Source organism: Triticum aestivum, chromosome 3B (assembly GCF_018294505.1).
Source record: "Triticum aestivum cultivar Chinese Spring chromosome 3B, IWGSC CS RefSeq v2.1, whole genome shotgun sequence".
Taxonomy (NCBI): domain Eukaryota; kingdom Viridiplantae; phylum Streptophyta; class Magnoliopsida; order Poales; family Poaceae; genus Triticum; species Triticum aestivum.
The window spans coordinates 694402285-694408713 of NC_057801.1; the positions used below are offsets into that span (position 1 = coordinate 694402285).

General features: G+C 48.4%; 1 long non-coding RNA gene across 1 annotated transcript; it reads right to left on the reverse strand.

Annotated features, from left to right (window-relative positions):
* Positions 1–507: 507 nt before the first annotated feature.
* LOC123071806 (uncharacterized) lies at positions 508–2157 on the reverse strand. The gene is made up of 2 exons (XR_006434530.1): positions 1250–2157; positions 508–1140 (listed from the first exon to the last, which is right to left on the reverse strand). It is a non-coding gene; the product is annotated as an uncharacterized lncRNA (long non-coding RNA).
* Between the last annotated feature and the right edge of the window lie 4272 nt (positions 2158–6429).

Below are 6429 nucleotides of genomic sequence, written 5' to 3' on the forward strand. Positions count from 1 at the left end.
TTAACGTAGTCGACTAAATTCTGAGACACACGAAAACATTTTTGCGACACTCAAATCGACGAGTGAGCTTCATCCAACATAAAATCACACTGCTTCAGACGAAAAACCGCACTGCATACAAGGGTCAAGCGAGCTGCATAGATTCTTTTATCTTTTCTATAAAACAATTATGAACGAGTGGACCGCATAGAAGACGGGAAGTGAACCCCAACACTCTTGAGAGTGAACCTCATTACTTTCTTTTACTAGTTTAAATGTCTTTCAACAAACACAACATAAATTTTTTAAATACATTTTTCCAAGTGAAGTCTACTTCAAAGTCGTTAAGAGTGGACTTCTTTTAAGACCGGAGTGCACTGTAGTTTCCTCTTTTATTTTTTCTCTAGAGTTTAGTTTCCCCCTAGTGTACTGCATACATTTTTTTGGTTAATGAAATATGCACTACGGGGACGACGAGAGTGGACTACATTTTTTGTTTGCACGCTACGCATTACACACAAGCATTCATCCACATCCATTTTTTACTCTCATTTCCTCTTTGCATTTTCTCAATTACAAAGTATAAAACATGAGCCCCGAAGATAACTTCTCAATTACAAAGTATAAAACATGAGCCCTGACCATGGCATGCAGTTTGGAAACTCTCTCCTTCCACCTTATGCAACTAAACAAGATAACTTGTGGTCTCAGATAATGAGCATTGCAATCTACTAATTTCGTAGGTTTTTGTAAATTGTCGTTTCCGCCTTGAAAAAAGAACCTATATCTCACTGAAAGCAAGTTCCCAGACATTCGTTGCTAATGATTCTAGTACTATAATAAACTTGTGTTTCGCAACAATAAAAAAAGGCATGGTTTCAACACAAAGAGTACTCTGTTGACGTCGTACCGAAGAAGGTTGGGCCTTCGGCCTATCTTGCACAACGGATCATCAGAGCAATCACTAGAAAAACATGACAAAGATGCAAGAACTGATGGATAGGATCTTCCGTTTTCTGCAGGGATTCGTCGGCCTCATGTACTCATAGGTTTCAGTGGGTTTGCTGCTCGGCTGTGAGTGCCGCACTGCAAGCGCCGCCCTGCCACACTGCATTGTGGGGGAGGATAGTGAGCGATAGCAGCTGCTCATTGTAGAACTAGCTGGAGAGGATGAAAAGAACCCATCCGTCATGAGATTGCACTGACCACATGGACACCATGGATGATGAACGGTAGCAGAACCATCTCTGATGCAGCACAAAGAAATTACCTCAGGTAGCGGGAGGCGAGGCTGATGAATCCGGACTTCTCCTTGTCGCTGCACGCAACGCAACAGCAAGAAATCCGGAATTTGGACTGCAAGGCGACGTGGGGCGTGCTGCGTGCCCCCGCGTACTGGACTGCATGGCGCCGGCGGGAGGACGGGGTGCAATTGATCTTGGATGGTCAATGGCCGGAGGAGGGTATGTTGATGCCGTTGACGCATCCTGCAAGGTCGGGGGATGCCGGGATCCGGCGATGGCAGTGCCCCTGATGCGGGTGATGGTGGGGAGCGGAGTTTGCTTCTCGTCCAGCACAGGTGAGCCACACCAACGCCGGTGACCGTAGCTCCAGGAGCGAGTTGCTCGTCGGGGCCACCCAGCCGGAGAGGGAGAGGATGACTCGGGCCCCGACGACGCCATGGTGGAAGGTGGCGGGGCGAGGGGTGTATCCAGCGCGAGGAAGGGGGGTGGATCAGGTGGCGGCCGGCACCGGCACCGAAAGGATGCGGTGGGGAGGGTGGATCCGGTGGCGGACGCAACACGCGGGAGGGGGAGGGGTCACCGGTGCTCGATCCTGTCGCCTGGTGGCGCGGTAGGGCCGGCTCCGCCTGGATTTGTCGCCAGGTAGGTGCGGAGGGAGGAGATCTGTGCCACTTGCCGGAGGGTAGCGGGAGGGAGATAGGTTGTGCCTCTGGCGTGAATCCCGCGCGAATCCGACGACCATCGAGGCGGGATCCGGCGTTTGTGTGGGGCGGCGATGGGTTGGGGTAAGGCAGGGCCTCAGGGTGAGGGAGGTGTGGCGATGTGGTGGTGGTGTGCGGGGCTGGGGTAGGAGGCAGGTGGTGGTGGTGAGCGGCGGCGAAGGTGGTGGTGGGATGGGGCGCCGGCTCTGGTCGGGGGGTGGGTCATGGGAGGAGTGGTGGGTTTCGTTCCGGGTGTGTGCAGAATAAGAAACTGATGTGCACAATAAGACTCTTAAGGGTGTTATCATAATAGACTCACCCTATATATATAACATTCCCAAAATATATATTAACATTTTTTAAACATATATTTTTGGATGTTTAATTTTTTTCATACACATTATATATTTTTGTATACATTAGACACATTTTACAGACGGAAGCGCTTATACATACGCACATACACTCACTCCTATGAACACACACACGCATACTACCCCTATGAACACCTTCGAGAGACTGAGCTGTCATATCATCTTGAGATTTACAAAGTCACCGTAGGCGTTTCGTCATTGACGAAAATGTCTCCTCTCAGTGAAAGCGCATCGTCAAAATCCTGAAATAAATCCAAGAATAATGTGAGCATCACGACTTGATTCCTGGCGGGCTGGGATACAACTATCCCTCTAACCATCCAACCATAGGTTTTTAAAAATTTATTTATGTCTATTTTTTCCATACACAACATACATCAAAATTATTTTCTATACCCATTTAATATTTTTAAAATGCATGATTAATATTTTTTTAGATGTATGTAAATTATGTTTTGTAATATATATGATTAAAATATTTGAAAGTAGAAATCACTGTAAAAAAGGAATAAAACAAGGCAATGGCCTTCTCCATGCCTGGGCCGACCCAGTCTAGCGCCCGCCTTCAGGCGAGGCTGCACTCTGTCTCGCCTGAAGCAAGACATAGACGTGACCCTACTTGAGGCCTCGAGCAACGCTTTGGTTAGGGTGTTAGGGCATCTCCAGCCGCGCCCCCAACAGGCCCCCCAGGCCACTTTTTCGGCGCCGGCGCCGAAAAAACGGCCCAGTCGCGCCCTCAGGACGCCGAAAATCGCCGGTTCGGACCTTTTTTCCGCCCGGCGGTCACAGGCCGAACCCAGCGCGCTGGGGAGCCGTTGGGGGCTCCAGCGCTAGGGAAAAGCACGCCTGGCCCACACCGACAGGGGAAAAGTCAAGGTTTTCTTCCCCCGACTCGCCTCGCACCCCCCGCGCCCTCGGCCGCCACTAGCTATATCCCGGCGACGGCCGCCGACCTACTCCGCTAGATAGCCATTCCCCGCCGGAAAATAGCAGCGCTTCGCCGCGGCAGCCCCTCCAGCAACAGTTGGGCATTTCCGGCCGCCGTTTCCGGCCGCGGAGGCGCGGTTTAACGGCGGGTACACGCCCACCGAGCGCAAGGTGTTCGACGTTTTGACTGTCTCGGCGATGGACTCGGATGAGGAGGAAGAGCTCGCCGCGCTGCTGGAGGAGGAAGCCGCGGCCGACGTCCAGGAAGAAGAGCATCTGATGGTGCTCGCCGCCCTCGCCCAGCTGCTGGCGAGCAATGAAAAGCCGCGTCGAGGTGGCTCGGCGCCGGGGCGGGTGAAAGCAAAGAACCGGCATCGTCTGCAAGGCTACTGCATGCTCTACTCCAACTACTTCGCCGATGCTCCACTTCATGGCGAGAGAACATTTCGGCGCCGTTATCGGATGAGCCGAAAGCTCTTCCTCAGGATTGTGAATTCCATCCGGGAGTTCGACAACTACTTCAAGTGCAAGATGGATTGCACTGGCGCTCTTGGATTCACCTCCATCCAGAAGTGCACGACAGCGATGAGGATGCTTGCATATGGAGCTCCCAGTGATTCACTCGACGACTATGGGTGCATGGCCGAGTCCACCAGCATAGAGTGTTTCTACAAGTTCTGTCGGGCAGTGGTGGCAGTGTTTGGGCCACAATACTTGAGAACACCCAATGCAGAAGACACTGCTCGGATCCTAGCCCAGAATGCATCAAGAGGATTTCCTTGGATGCTTGGAAGCATCGACTGCATGCATTGGAAATGGAAAAACTGCCCATTTGGTTGGCAGGGGATGTACAAAGGCGCCAAAGGCGATTGCAGTGTGGTGCTTGAGGCGGTAGCCACACAGGACCTCTGGATTTGGCACTCCTTCTTTTGTATGCCAGGAACTCACAATGACATCAACGTGCTGTAGTGATCTCCTGTTTTTGCCAAGCTCGTTGAGGGCCATTCTCCTCCGGTGAACTTCAAGATCAATGGGCACCAATACAACAAGGGGTACTATCTAGCTGAAGGCATCTATCCGAGATGGTCGACATTTGTGAAGACGATCTCAAACCCTGTGGCAGGAGGCAAGAACGCGTGGTTTGCGAAGCTTCAGGAGGCTTGCAGGAAGGATGTCAAGCGGGCATTTGGTGTGCTCCAATCTCGATTCGCTGTTGTTCGGTACCCCGCTCAGACCTGGTCGAAAGATCAAATGTGGGAGATCATGACTTGCTGTGTCATCTTGCACAACATGATCATCGAGAGCGAGCAAGAAGACCCAGTGTTTGACACTGAACCATACTACAGGCAGGGTCCTCTAGCCGAAGTTGATCACCAGCTACCGGCAACTTGGACTGCCTATCTTAGTATGCGTCAGGAGATCCGAGACCCACAGGTGCATCATCAACTGCAGAAAGATCTGATTGAGCACCTATGGAGGCTCAAGGGGGACGCCGCGTGATGAAATACGAGTTTTTCTTTGTTGAACTATATAATTTGTATTGAACTATTTGTTGTTGTAGTATTTTGTTGAAGTATTTGATTTTTCTGTGATGAAATATGTGATAAGGAATAATTGTGTTGATAATTGAACACCGAGACACGGTGAAACCACGCCGAATATGGGCATATTCTCGCCCATATGGGCCGTTTATTCGCCGAAATTGGGCTGCAAAGTGGGCCAATTTCGGCGCCTGGGGGCGAGCGGGGGGCGACGACTGGGCGCAAAACCGCCCCCAGCGCTGAGTGTATCGCCGGCTCGCCCCCAGGGGGCGATTTGTATGCGTCCTGGGGGGCCAACGGCTGGAGATGCCCTTAGGATGCGAAATCATTAACTGAGGATCACTCCTTCCAAAGATTACTTCTATAAGTGGCGCACTTTTTTCGTAGATCCGTTTATTCAAAATATTATTATCTCTTAAACCGTGCGGCTAAATCTCGAACCGTTTTCATCCTTGGATTCCTCACGCCGAGATCTTCAAAACTAAATTCCATGTTCATAAGTTTTGATGAACTTTTTTCACAAAAAAATGTGCCTCTCGCTTAAGGAAAAGAAAAAGGAAATGCATCTTTTTTCATTTCCGAGAGGCACGGCCGTGCCACCGTGCCTTTTGAGGAAGCAAAATTGTGCCTCTCGCGAAAGGAAAAGAATACTTTTTTTGAAACTGTTTTGTCCAAAAGCTAATGAAGGCTGGCAGAAAACCAAAAAGCCAGGAAAACCCGGAAAACCCATCTAAAAAGCCAAAAATGCATGCGCGGAAAAATCTGAAGGGAACGCCCAGAACGCTACACGTGGCGGCGGCTGGGAGCACGACAAATGGCGGGCTCTCAACCCACCCCAAATGACTCTTGGGAGGCTCCCGAACAAGCGCTCCTTAATTAGTTGCTCTCGTTAGCATGTAACTAATAGAAAGTGGCATTGGTACCCCTAAAAATAGTGGCATTGGTCTTGATCCATGATCAAACGAGCTTTGCTTTGGGTTGTAATTATGTGGCCTGAGAAATGCGTGAAATTTCTAGGGGCCTAGAATATTGCAGTGTAAATGGCATCTATGGACAAGTTAAGAGCAAACATGGTTTGAATTATTGAGATCACTTGGCCTCTAAAACTGTTAAAGATGACCATGTTGAGCGCAATTCATATTTTTGTGCGCGTTGCAGTAAATAGTCGCTGGTTCGCATGGGGAACCTAGCTCATGTCTTAAACTGGGTTGGTTGTTCCTGGTTTGAGAAGCCTTCCGGAATTTTCCGGTTTAGTTAAGGTCCACCTTTTTCAATTTTTTTCCTTCCTTTTATCCTGGTTTTCTTCGGGGTTTTCTTTTTCTCTTTTTTATTTATAAAGATTTATCAATTTAAAAATACATGATTAACATTAAAAAAGTTTGTATGTTTAAAAAAAAACTCAAAGACTTCAATTTTCGATTGTAATTTTAAAAATTGTCCATGTTTAAAAAAAATGTTTGCGATTTCATAAGAGTGTGCTCATTTACATTATACTAGAAGGGTTGGACACGCTTTGCTGCGTCTTTGGTATTGTTGGGTTTCTTAAAAATATTATTCACTCTGTTTCAAATATAAGGTGTATTACATTTTAAAAGTTAAATATTTTTAAGTTTGATCAAATTTGTAGAGAGATATATCAAAATCTATAATACCAAATCAATAT